At 34.1% G+C, this 13,954-nt stretch overlaps 1 non-coding gene across 1 annotated transcript; it reads right to left on the bottom strand.

The window, feature by feature from the left end:
• Window positions 1-12,406: 12,406 nt before the first annotated feature.
• Window positions 12,407-12,513, bottom strand: LOC131179621 (small nucleolar RNA R71). Its single transcript, XR_009148512.1, has one exon. It is a non-coding gene; the product is annotated as a small nucleolar RNA R71 (small nucleolar RNA).
• Between the last annotated feature and the right edge of the window lie 1,441 nt (window positions 12,514-13,954).

The following is a 13,954-nucleotide window of genomic DNA, read 5'->3' as shown; positions in this document are numbered from 1 at the left end:
GGTGGAACTAGGCACAAAATGTGCCAACTTTCATTGAGAAAGCATACCAAAATTCTGCTTGCAAGGTGACCTAAGAAAATGACCAATTCGGATTAGGTACAATTAGGACCTGAAAAATGACCAATTGGGCAGCTGTGAGTGTTTAGGCCATAACTCACTCAAAACAGGTCCAATTGACCTGAAATTTTAACCATGAATAGTTAAGACCCATACCTACAAGTCTTATGAAGACACCAAAACCCAGAAATGACCATAAGCAAGTCAAACAACTTGCACAAGTTCGGGTCCAAAAACTGGCCGAACCAAAGTTGACCAAATTGACCTAAAATTGACCTAATTTGATGCCATTTGACCAGCAATAGTGTAATGACCATAACTTGGTCTACTTAACTCGGATTGACCTAAAATTTTGCCCTGTGTGCAATAAGACATAGATCTACAAGTTTGTAGTTTTGAACGAAACCCGAAAACTGAGGGAAATAGGTCGTCCGGCTAGGTTAAACTAGTATCTCGAAATCCAGCAATTTGCAATGAAATGCAAGAAAACGCAATATACATAGAATTGAGTTTGGTAACACGTACCAATCCTAAAACATTATCGAATGTGACATATTAAGGACACCAAAACCTAATTTACCTAAAATGCATCGAGGGTCGATATATTAGGTGATTGAGCAAATAATAGCCTTCAGTGAATTACTTATCGAACATTATCGTTAGAGACAATTTAATGTAGTACTGAAACACTTCAAATTGTGTTTCTCAGCTAACAAGGACTCAGCAAAAGGGAAAGAAATACTGAGTCAAGACCAGGAGACAAATATCAGAGGTTTGTGCACAACAACTATTTCTTTTGAATTATTTTCAATTGAAATAAATATTGACTATTTGTATATTATTGTTTTAAATTGTGGAAATGTATTTGAATGAATATTTATTGCTTGAAAAGCATTGTAAATGATTTGAAACTGTGAGAAATTGTTTGAATGACATTGATGGATACTTATTGATTTAAAAGTATTGGAAATGGTTTGAAACCACAACTATCATGTATATTGATTGTATTCCTCATTAGCTTGTCTAGTGGGACGAATTGAATTCCCTCTCTGGCTGAAGTGTTGAGGTGTGTGCCTGTTGAGGATGAATTGGATGAGTACTCATATTTTTGCTAGCTAGCTATGTTATTCCTCATTAGTCATCGACTTTTGGGACGAATTGAATACCTCATTAGCCATTGGCTTTTGGGACGAATTGAACTATGGATCATGATTAAGCTGTGTGTGATTTATTGATATGTATTGTGAGATTGTGAAATGGATTTAAACTCTCATTGACATATACTGTCTTTTGAATTCAAATATGATCTAACTTATGAAAATTATTGTGATATTGACAAATGGAGTTTAAATTCTTATGGACAATTACTGTCTTGAAATTGACTATGGTTTTAAGTATCCACTATTGATATGATTTATGAATTGTGATTTAAATTGTATTTGGTTAATGTTGTGCACCACTGAGACATTGTCTCAGCGATAGCTTTTTATTGCTGTCGCAGGTAGAGAGACAGAGACAGGCGTGACTAAGTCGCATATACCTCCAACAAGAGATTTTCGGGTATAACGAGTATACCACTTTTTGCATTTTGTACTGTAATGTATGACCACTGTATGTACATATTATTTTTTTTGGTTTTGAGCAATTGTAAATTCAAATTGTAACTTAAAGTTGTAAATTAATTATGAGTTATTTGACTTGTAAAAATTGTATTATATTTCCTTATCTCAGACTTTGAAAAATTTCTATGGAATTGAGTTGATAAATTGTTGTGTTGAGAAATGTATTGGAGTTGAGATTTGAAAATATATTGAAGTGTGCTTTTTACAGGTTTTCTGAAGAACTGTTTTGTCCAAAATACAGATGGCGCTTTGCCAAAATTTTTACAGAAATTCCAAATAAATCAAATGAGTTAGTTGTTTCACTTCAGTTCACCAAAGTCTTTAACACCTGTAAATAGTGCTCACCACTGTAAAAGAAGTAAGAAAAGTTTTTTAAAATCCCTTGTAGTGTACTTAATGGGTTATCAGTAGATGGAGTTGGTAATTCATTAGGTATACTACGGGATCATGTTATGCCTTACAGAGGGGTAGGGTGTGACAATTTTAATTTACAAAGTATTTATTTAAATTAATTACATGCAAAAGTCAGTTAAATAAAAAATAAAGTTAATTTTAATTTACCAAATAAAAATCTTATTATTGCTACAATTTCATGCCAATGGTTATTCTAGGAATTTAGGATTACTTACTTGTTAGTAATTGCAGTTGCCATTGGGGCAAGCTATCCTTAAAAAATAGTCTTCTCTTCTAGTGTGGCAATGATATCTCTGGCTTACTCCCGTTTAGCTCTGTGTAAGCTCCACGCAAATGCCCTCTTTGGTACTTACCTTAGGGCTACTTATCAATTTTGTTTGTAATAAAAATAAAGAAACTAAAAAATAAAGAAACTAAAGAAAATAAGAAAATACTAATAATAATTCATATTGGATTTTAACTCTAGTCTTATAAGGGGTTAAAATTCCTAATTAATTACAATTACCTAAGGGTCCAGACTTTTAACATGATTCAAATACTTCATAACACTTTTTAAATTAAGAAAACTCAGAAAAGTAAATCAATTATCGATTAGAACTCAAGAACATACATAAATATATAATTCTCATATTCTGATTGACAGTAGCAAGAAATTTGATTTTTGAAAAATAGTTAGACATGCCTAAAAATCATGAAAAAATTATAGAAGATAACCAAAACATCATACACCATTATAAAATTCATAGATTAAACAAAACCCTAGATAAATAATCTACACAAATCGTAAATTTTCTTAATGATAGAATTGTACTACTTTTTTGTAAAATTCATAACTCACCAACCATAATAGATATGAATGCGAAACTAATTGGAAAAGATTCATAAGATTCCAAACTTAATTTTAGACACTAGATTTGCATAAAAATATTAAGAAATAAGGGAGGTATGGGCTCCACAAATCAGGTATCCTGCAAATTAGATTTTACAGGAACCCTAACTTTAAATAGCCATAACTTATAAAATATTAAAGTTTTTTTTAGTGATTCTTAAGCTTAAAATTAACAAAAGTTCATGTAGAATATGAATATAATTTTTTCAAATTTTTTACTTATTTATAAAATAACGAAAAATAATAAAAATATGAGAGATATAAAACTAAACATGTGCAGAGTTGTGTATCCCCTAAAATTAAACATGATTACATGATTCACATGAACATGCAAGATAAATTAAAAGACAAAGAACATAGAATTAAACATTACATGGTATAGATCTTGAAAAGAAAATGAAAGAACTAACCTTTAAGAAATATCACAAGAAAGAAAGAAGAACTAAAAGAATTTTGATTATTTCTCTCTTTAATTTTTTTTCCTTTTTTTTTGTCTTCTCCTTTTTTTTTTTCTCCCTCTAGTAGGGTATTTATAGGGTTTTGGGAGAGAGGTATGATAGGGTTTAGAGTCCTAGGTGATAAAGTTCATGTCACACCTTATCCCTCTGTAAGGCATAATATGATCCCGTAAAATACTTAATGAACTACCAAACTTCACCTACCAATAACTCATTAAGTATCCTACAAGGGATTTTAAACAATTTTATTACTTTTTGGAAGTGGTGAGCATTTTCTTATATTTAATAGAAGTTTAAAAACTAGTTCAAATTTTTGTCCATTTTATTTTTATGCAAATTTTAGAAAAAATCCGACAGAGTGCCGTCTGTATTTTAAGAAAACTGTTCTTCAAAAACCTGTAAAAACACTTTCAATAATTCTTTTTCATCAAACTCACTACTACCTCAACACAATTCCACATCAATTCACAATTCAATTGTCATAAAAAATAACACTCAATAATTCCATTCATTTTTTCATTAAAGTAAAAACAATTTACATTCATCAACCAAACTTTACATTAGCAAAATCAAAATAATATTATTACAAACTCTATACAACTGCTCATGACCAGTTTATACATTTACATACGGTTACATACATAAATATAAACATTACATTCAGGGTATAAAATTATACTCGACAAAACTTCAGGGATGTGGCTCCAAGATCCTCAGCAGCTCACTTTGCTGCTCCTCTAGTCTCTATATCTGCTACAGTAATAACAGCCATTGCTGAGTGCTATGACTTAGTGGTGTACAACATACTAAAATAATATTTATGCATAATTCAAATTACATTTATTCAAATATTGAACTGAACATGAAAAACATATACAAAATATGATTTACAAATTTTTAGTCCAAACACTTTCATTTAGGAAGTCTCAAAACAATTTCATAAAAACACACAGTTATATTATGCTATTCGAAACATATTCATCTCAATAGCCAGAGGCTTATGAGTAATCACAAGGCTAGCTTGCACAGATATATGGATATCCATTCAAATTTCTTCTTCTACTGGCACACACCTCAATACTTCAGCCAGAGAAGGAATAAAAATTCAAAACTAATTTCTCCCACTAGTCATGCTAGTAAGACATTCAAATATATGGTCATGACACTGTAGTTTCAAAACTATCTTATCAATTTATCAAACATTTACTGACAATCAAATCACATATCATTAAATTTCTAATAATTAAGATCAAAAGCATAGTATACATTTCAATCATTATTTTGCAATATAAATAAACCACAAATCATTTCATGCACTTTGCAAAGAAATTTTAAAGTATGTTTATGTTGCGCACAAACCTTATACGAGTCGCCTCTTGGCCTTGACTCGATGCTTCGGGTTCTTTTCCGGTATTCTTTTCCACTGAAACACACAATTTCACAGTGTTTCAGTATCATAAATTATCATAAGTCCAAAAATAATTTCAAATCTAACTTTGATATGCTTAATTTGACGTTCTTTGAAATTTATATTTCGGAGTTAGTAGTCATGACACTATTAAGTCAATTTGTTGACTTTCTAATACTTAATAGGTATGGGAATTCTAATTTCACCCACATACCACATTTTGGTTACCTAATTTGTTGGTTTTGGTTGTTTTCTCAAACTTCAAGTCTCTTAGGCACAAATTTCAAATTTTCAGTTTTGATGTTCAGTTTTGCATTGTTCCATTGGTCATGTTACTGTGATGGCTAGGTTTTCTTCATAGAAGTTGTTTCTTATTATCTTAACTTTATTTCCCTTTTTGAATCAGTCCATTTGGAGTTATGTAGCCTAAGTTATGGCCATTTGAATATGGCTGGCCGGATTTGATGTTACCCAGAATTCTGAGCATTTACTAGTTGATGGCAGTTTTTGCACATTGACTGCAGGTGACTTTTCAAATAGGTTATTGTCAAAATTTGGGTTTATTTTCTTCATGAAAGTTATAGGGCTGTGTCTCAGCTTTATTTATGTATAAAATTCAGGTCATTTGGACCTTTCTAGACCAAGTTATGGTCATTTACGTAACTACTGTTCATTTGGTCATTTTTGTACAGGTCAGTTTGCCCAATCCGGATTTGGCCTAATTGTTCACTAAGTTATGGTCACTTTCTAGGCATGATTCCTAAATGAAAAATGTGCCATTTTGTGTCTAGTTTCATTTCCAATTGGCCTCACACCAATTGGGTTGGTAAATTTTCAGTTTTGGTCCTGAAAGGGACCTAGGCAGCTTGACCCTCACTAATCCAAATTTAAACTTGTTTCCAACAATTCATACACACCACAATTGGTTATAATTGACCATTTCTCAACTCAAATGAGGTCATTTGCATCAAGTGATCATTTTCTACAATTTTTTTCACCCAAACCCTAAGTGCCATAAACCCTAATTTCCAATTTATCAAAATTCATGAAATCAAAGAGTGCCAATCACATCTACATGCTCAATTAGGCTTGCATACACATTTACTTGAACTAAAACATATCAACACTTCACAACCCCATGGCTGGCCAAAATTTACACCTTTGTTCTCATACATAATTTTCTCAATTTTTCATGTTATTCCATCCATTTCTACTCTAATTCAAACACTTCTACTTAAAGAAAAGGTTGGATCAACTTACCTCAATTGAAGTTTTTCCAAAAGCTCCAATTCTTCTAATTTCTTCTTTCTTTTTGTTCTCAATAAGCTTGCCAAGATCCAACAATAAGATTTATACAAGAAAATTTTGGGATTTATGGGGTTGATTTAAGCTTTGAAAGCTTGAATTTTTGTGACACCCCTTACCCGTGTACAGTATACCCGAGTAAGCAATGTCACACGGTGTACCGGCACACTCTATTATACCTTAATTAATTTTTATCATGGTTTTGAATATAACTTGTGAAATATAATATATATTTGAGCCATTTATCGAAATTATAATTTATTTGAGGTTCCGAAAATTTTATGGAAAATCCGGCAGAGTATCGGCTAAAAAAGGAGAAAACAGTTCTTCAAAACCTGTGAAAAACACTTCCTATAATCTTATTCAATCATCTCAAACTCCAATATCAAAATCTCAACATTTTTCAATTTCATTCCTCAATCATTTATCTCATGTGGTAATCATATACAAGTCACAGATAAATATTCACTTTTCCATTTACCAACACAATTTTCATTATTTACATGAAAATCAAAATACATTACATAAGTTCAATTACATATGAGAAAATAAAAGTTAGTTATAAAATACCAAAATGAAATCTAGTGTCCTACCAATGCACTGTGGAGGGTGAGGTGACACGGACACTATGCAGAGCTGCAGGAGGTCTCACCCACTCTGTGGTCTACTGGGCTCTCGGTCAGTATCTCCAGGACCTACGTGTGGCAAAAGCAACGCGCTAAGCAATAATGCTTAGTGGTGCAAATAATAAAATAGAGAGAAATAACAGAAATAAATATGCATTGAATGTATATATCTTATTTGTTTTGTATTTGTATATCCATTTATTTCATTAACTTTGTCCACTTTCATTCATTTGGTTGCCCAAGTAACCTATACTGAACGATTGGACTGGATAAACGGGTAAACTCGCACTGGTATCTAGTACCTCGGGCCATCACACCATCGGTCACATATGCATCTCCCGGTGTGCAACAGAACAGCTAACAAGCTGTAAATAATATTAGGCACGAGGCCAAGTCTCAACACAATATTAAAATGGCTAAAAGCCATAAAATCACAGAATGGCATAATTCCATGTGTAGTACTGCTAACTGAACCCTATTGACATGCCAAACTATCCAAACCAATCTTGTTAGGTATACTAGGGCATTTGATATTTTAAGATTCTTCAATTTGTGAATTTCAAGTTTTGGTGTCACTATTCACTTCATTAGTCAACAAAAATGTTGACTTTTAGATAGAAAATAGGTGTATTGGTTTTAACACCCTCAATGTACCACATTTTGCATTCAAAACTTGTTGGAATTAATTACCAATACCATTTCTAAGTCTAAAACAAAGGGAGTAGAATTTTCAGTTTTTGTACCTAAATTTCACTGTTCCATTAAGCACTGTTGTAGAGAGAATTTGAGGAAATGGTAAATATGAAATTTGTTCCTTATTTTGTCTAGTTGAATTTATTTTTTTGAATCACTCCATTTGGAGTTTTGTAGCTCCAGATATAGTCCAAAAACCACAGCTGGCCGGATTTCCAATCTGCAGAATTTACCAAATCTACAGTACAATTAACAGTGACTTCCACTGCCTTGTTGAATAGGTTCTGGTCATAATTTGGGGTAGGTTTCTTCATGAAAGTTGTTTGTATATATCTCATCTTATTGCTGTAAAAATTTCAGGTCAAATGGACCATTCTACAGTGAGTTATGGCCAAATGAATAGTTACTGTTCATTTGATCATTCTGCAGAATTTGCTTGCAGGGTATCCGGATTGGGGCTAATTTTTGGTCTACTTGCTTTGGTCTTTTGGGCATGGTTTCTTCAGCAAAATTGTGCCATTATATGTCTAGTTTCATGTCCAATTGGCCAAACACCAATTGAACCTACACAGCCAAAGTTATGGCTGTCTAAGTGGGCTGGAATCACAGCCACCCTGCTGCACTCACTAGGCAGCATACCCATTTCAGTTTGCCATGCAATAGTTCACTCCAAATTATGGTCAACTTACCTTAAATGGTCACTAATTGACCATTAGAATGTTCTTTAACAATTTCATAAGCAAAGTCCAAGTTTCACTCCCAAACCCTAGCTCATATTCAAGGTTTACACAAATTACCTTAGTTAACTAACTAATTCATTATCCTTATGTTTATATACTTTAAACATGATTTCTAGTTCACTCCAAGTCCATCAAAACAATCACTCTTATCCCTTCCTTAGGGCTGCTGAAATTCAAGAGTACATATCCATAAATTTCATTCATTTAATTCATAATTCCTTACTTATTTTAAGTCCTTAATATGGAATAAAAGAAGTACAAGTATAAATAGGCACTAACCTCTTGTAGGGCAGAATTTTCCAAGTTTAATCTTCACTTTTTCTCTTTCTTTTTGCTCCCAAAAACTTCACCAAACTGAAATATCAAGGTTTTATGTTGACACTTAGGGTTTTTGTTGAAGGAAAGCTAGGGAAAATGAAGATGTAGAAAGTTTGTTAATGGAGGAGTGAGGGAGGAGGTGTAAGACGTTTTGAAGAAGAAGAAAAGGGCTGCTGTTTTTTCTAGAATTCTGCCTCCTTTTCTTTAGTTTAATGTATTTTAATTGTCTTGCTTTAATTTGATTGGCCATAGCATTTTTAATTACCTAAGCATGACATCATAATTCCCAATTTAGCTCCTTTTTCTTTCTTTTCTTTTCTACCAAATTTCAATTTAATTTTTAACAATATTTATTCATATTTTAGATCATAATAATTATTTACTTAACTAGAAAAGTCAGCCAAAAATCATCTCTGAAGGCAAAATGACCAAAATGCCCTCCGTTTGGCTTAACGGGTCAAAATTGTCTGTACCGATTGAAAATTTTTTCTAAATATTTTCTTGGCATTCTAATGCCATAGGAACCTCAATGGCCCTTCTCTAGAGTCCCAAAAATTATTTTATGAATTTTTCCTCGGGTCTAGGGCTCCTAGTTGCGAGAACCGCAACTTCCCTCTGGGTTACCCATCGCTTGGTCACCGGCTCATTTAACTTGGTTGTATTTTATTTCTAAAATTTTTACTAAATTTTTCTTATTAATATTTGAGTTAATTATGATTCCTCACTTTAGTTTAAATATTTTTCCGAACGTTCTAGCTGTCCGGACAGACACTGGTCACTGGAACAGTAGAATGTACGGAGTTGCTACAGGGAGGGTGTTACAATTTTCATAGCTATGGAGGAACTAAGGAGAGAAGAGAGAGAGATGGACATTTTTTTTTTGAAGAAGAGAGTGATTTCTTTTTTTTTTTGTTATTTTTATCTTTAATTATCTATTTGACTTAGTCCAAATTTGTAGGAAAAAAATTAAATAAATTTTAACATCATCCATGATGTCATCCAAGTGATGTAATAACACTTTTTCCTTTTTTTTTTTTTTTCTTTTTCATTGATTTTTTCATTAGTTCTTTAATTTAATTTTCAATTCTGAATTTTTTTTTTCTCCGATATTATTAGACAGTTAGGTAAGGAATTAGCTTTAGGGGTGAATTGACCAAATTGTCCCTCGCCGGTTCGATCCGGTTTGTAAGTAATTCAATATTTCTTCTGGATCACTGACCTAATTATTTGACCTACTTAACGATTCTTTTTCATGGTTTTCTCTTTTCCTTCGTGTTTGCAATAGTCTTAAGGACCTCAATGTCACATTTTACAGTTCAAAATTTGAGTTTAGACTGACCTCACAGTCATTCCCGAGAAGGTCATCCATCGCTATAACTCTTGGCTCATTTAACTTTTTGTGTTCTGTTTTTCTTATTTATACTTAACTATTTGGAAATTACTAATTATTTGTGTTCAGGGCTTATCTAGGTATCTTAGATGTGGTTCCAATTCCCTTAATTTTCCGGACCAACACCAATCATCAGGACAGTAAAATATACCAGGCTATGCAAATAGGAGTGTTACAGTTTAGATAACTTAAACAACTAAGATTGCAGAATTTGGGTAAGACTGAGATATGGATGATGTGTTTTGATACACTTGAATTGTATAGACGTTTTTAAGCACATTTGTATTCTAAATCATAACATTTAGACAAGTATTTTCATGCATAGTAGTTGATTTCATTAGCTTTCATAAATTCTGTTGTCAAGCCCTTAATTCCATGTTTTCTGCATTATTTCAGGTGTTTGGGTGAAGCTCCAAAGAATGGGAGTGCAAAGGAAAGCTTGGAGAGGTAAAAAGACAAAGAATTGCTACTGATACAAAGTACACGGGTCGTGTAAACCAAGTCCCAGACCCGGGTAACTCTCTGCCAGAAGAAAGCTAAAAGAATTGATGAGAAACACAAGTACACGGGTCATGTAAGTAGACTCGTGTAATCTGCAGGGACCTGTGTAAGTCTCTGCCAGGCGCAAGCTTGATGAACCTTATGGGAATAATAGTACACGGCCTGCGTAATCAGGCCCATGTAGTTGGCACAGACCCGAGTAACTTTTTGTGTCAAAATAAGACCACGCGATTCTCCTTCAGTAAGTTACACGGCCCTGCTTTGCGGGACCCGTGTAGTGACACACGGGCCATGTACTATGCTACAACCTGTTTTCTAACTCGAATTCTTCTCATGTTTTCTGATCTGAACGAGACTCCTAAAGCCTTTTGGACTCAAAATGATCTAACCCTAGAGCAACCAATATAAATAGCAAAGAAAACATCAGGGAAGGGGTGACTGTCGTCGGGACTGCTACTGAAGGTTGCTACTGTCAGGCTCTACATCAATTGCCAAAAGAAGTTTTCTAGCTGAAGCTCCACAAGATCAAAGCTGCAAACTCTCTTTGGTTCTTTCGTTTCATCTCCTTAGACAGATTCTTATTATTTTATTTCTTCTGCATAATTTTCTTTTTATTGTTTTTACTTTTTATCATGACATTTGTTGAACTCACCATGAGTGAGTAGTTTTCTTATTCTGGATTTGGGAGAGTAGCTCTTGTAATTATTATTATGGATGAACACTGAGTTTTATTTATTGGATTTGAGATTCATTTCTTGATTTAATTTCTTGCGATCTTAATGCATGCTACGTGTTGGTACCCACTTAGTTGTGATTGTAGATGTTAATTGAAAGACTGAAAGGTGAAAATTAACATTAGAAAATCAAGATCTTGAACCTAGGAATTTTGACCTAGACATAGGCTGATACCTTTGTGGAACCTAAAAATTGGTCAAAGGTCTTAAAGGATTTTAATTAATTTGATCACCACGAAAGTAACACCTTTGATGCCTTGAGAGAGGATTTAGGATAGCTTAGGACTGATTTCCATCAAGGAAAACAATCCTCAAATCAGTAAATAAATGAGATAACATCCCTAGTAAGATTCAAGTGTGAAATCTTAATTCTAGAATTGGTTCAAATAAATCCTTTCATTTTAAGTTTATCATTTTAGTGTATAAAGTTAACAAACTTCATTCCCTAAGTATTCGATAGCCTAGACAGTCAAGATTTCTATGCAGATTGGTACTTGCTAAAGAAAATTCCTCGTGGGAATGATACTCTACTTATCACTTTATTACTTGTTAGCGATACGTGCACTTGCGGTGATTGCAAATAGCGAAACAAGTTTTTGGCACCGTTGCCGGAGAACTTTTTTGGTTTTAGTAATATCAAGCGATAGGCGATTTAGCTAATTTAGGCAATTATATTTATTATTTAATTTTATTTTATTGGTTGTATCTCTTTTCTTTTCTCTCAGGTGCCCGATCTGGTTTATAACCAGAACAAAGCGAGAAGAAATTTTGGACTGTGTTCCAGAAATAGATAGAACTCTGAAAGCCATCAGGAGGGAAAGGAAACATTAAAAGCACGATTAAGGAGATCTTGAAATCTCAACCATGGCTGATAATAATGACAGAGCAAGACTCTTGAGAGATTACGGAGCTCCATCTGTCCAAGAATTTCAGCCCAGTGTCACTAGACCCACAATGGAAGCCAACAACTTTGAATTAAAACTAGCATGGCTCCAAATGATTCAACAAACCCAGTTTGCAGGTTCACCAACAGAGGACCCACACTACCACCTCTAGTGATTTCTTGCCCTATGTGATACATTCAAGATGAATGGAGTGTCTGATCAAGCAATAAGACTCAGAGCATTCCCATTCTCCCTTCAGGATAGAGCAAGGAAGTGGTTATTTTCTCAATCGGCTGGAAAATTCACTACCTGGGAAAAACTCTCTCAAGCTTTTCTAGCAAGGTATTTCCCACCTACAAAGACTGCAAAGCTGAGGCTTGAGCTTAACACCTTCAGACAAAAGGAAGGAGAATCACTCTATGACGCATGGGAAAGATATAAAGACCTGTAAAGGGAATGTCCACACCATGGCATAGAAGATTGGCTATTGGTGCAAAATTTCTATAATGGATTACTACCCTCTACAAGGAGCACAGTTGATTCAGTTACAGAGGGTGATCTAATGGAGAAAACCGTGCCACAAGCACTTGAACTTCTAGAAAGGGTTGCATACCATAATTATGAGTGGTCAAATGAAAGAGGAAATGCAAAAAGAACTATAGGGGTCCTGGAAGTAGATGCCCTAAGCATGATAAATGCCCAGTTTGATCAGCTCACAAAGAAACTCGAAAGAATGCAAGCCAACGTAGTTGGTACAAATAGTCAACATGAGGGCAGCTGTGAAGGAGGATACATGAATTCAGAATACAGTAATTTCGACGAACCTACAGAACAGATGAACTATGTGAATAATGGAGGAAACTTCAACCAGAGGCAGCTAAACAATCTGTATTCAAATACTTACAACCCTGGATGGAAAAACCACCTAAATTTCTCATGGTCCAATCAGCAGAACTAGCTAATAAATAAGCAACAAGTGTACAAACCTCCAACACCCCCTGGATTTTAGAACAGAGGTTAAAACTTTACACAGCCATCACTACCTCTCCAACCTCAACAACCTGAACTGAAAATTACCATGGAAACCATGATGGAAGGATTCCTAACAGCTCAACAAGAACAAACTGAATTGATTAAACAACTGACTTCCAGAATGGACCAACTTGCTACCTATAACAAGATGCTAGAGAATCAAATTGCTCAGCAAGCAAGTTCTTCAAGTAAGCCTACTGGCAAACTGCCCAGTCAACCAGAAATGAACCCAAGGGAGCATTGTAAGGCAGTTGCACTGAGGAGTGGGGGAACTCTAGTACAACCAGAGGTAGAATCAACAGAAGAAACCATAGAAAAATCTAAAGACCAAGCAGAGAAAAAGGAGGAAGAAGTTAAGAAAGATCAGGAAGAGGAAGTAAGGAAGACAAGGAAATTATCAGAACCATACCAGTCTCCCCTACCTTTTCCTCAGAGATTTCAGAAAGCTAAACTGGACATGTAGTTTGGGAAGTTTTTGGAAGTTTTACAGAAACTTTACATTAACATCCCCTTCACTGAAGCACTTTCTCAGATGCCGTCTTATGCCAAATTTCTTAAAGAAGTTTTGACAAAGAAAAGGAAGCTAGAAGACTATGGAATAGTAGCTCTAATAGAAGAATGCAGTGCCATTTTGTAAAATAAACTGCCTCTAAAGTTGAAAGATCCAGGAAGCTTCTCCATATCTTGTTTCATTGGTAATAAGAAAATAGACAAGGCCCTCTATGATCTTGGGGCAAGCATCAGTCTAATGCCTCTATCAATATGCAAAAAGCTAGAGATCGGGGAACTGAAACCCACAACAATCTCATTGCAATTGGCTGATCGATCTGTTAAATATCCTGTAGGGATACTTGAGAACATCCCTATTAAAGTGGGCAAATTC

Source organism: Hevea brasiliensis, chromosome 4, assembly GCF_030052815.1.
Source record: "Hevea brasiliensis isolate MT/VB/25A 57/8 chromosome 4, ASM3005281v1, whole genome shotgun sequence".
Lineage (NCBI taxonomy): Eukaryota > Viridiplantae > Streptophyta > Magnoliopsida > Malpighiales > Euphorbiaceae > Hevea > Hevea brasiliensis.
This window is presented reverse-complemented; position numbering and strand designations above follow the sequence as displayed.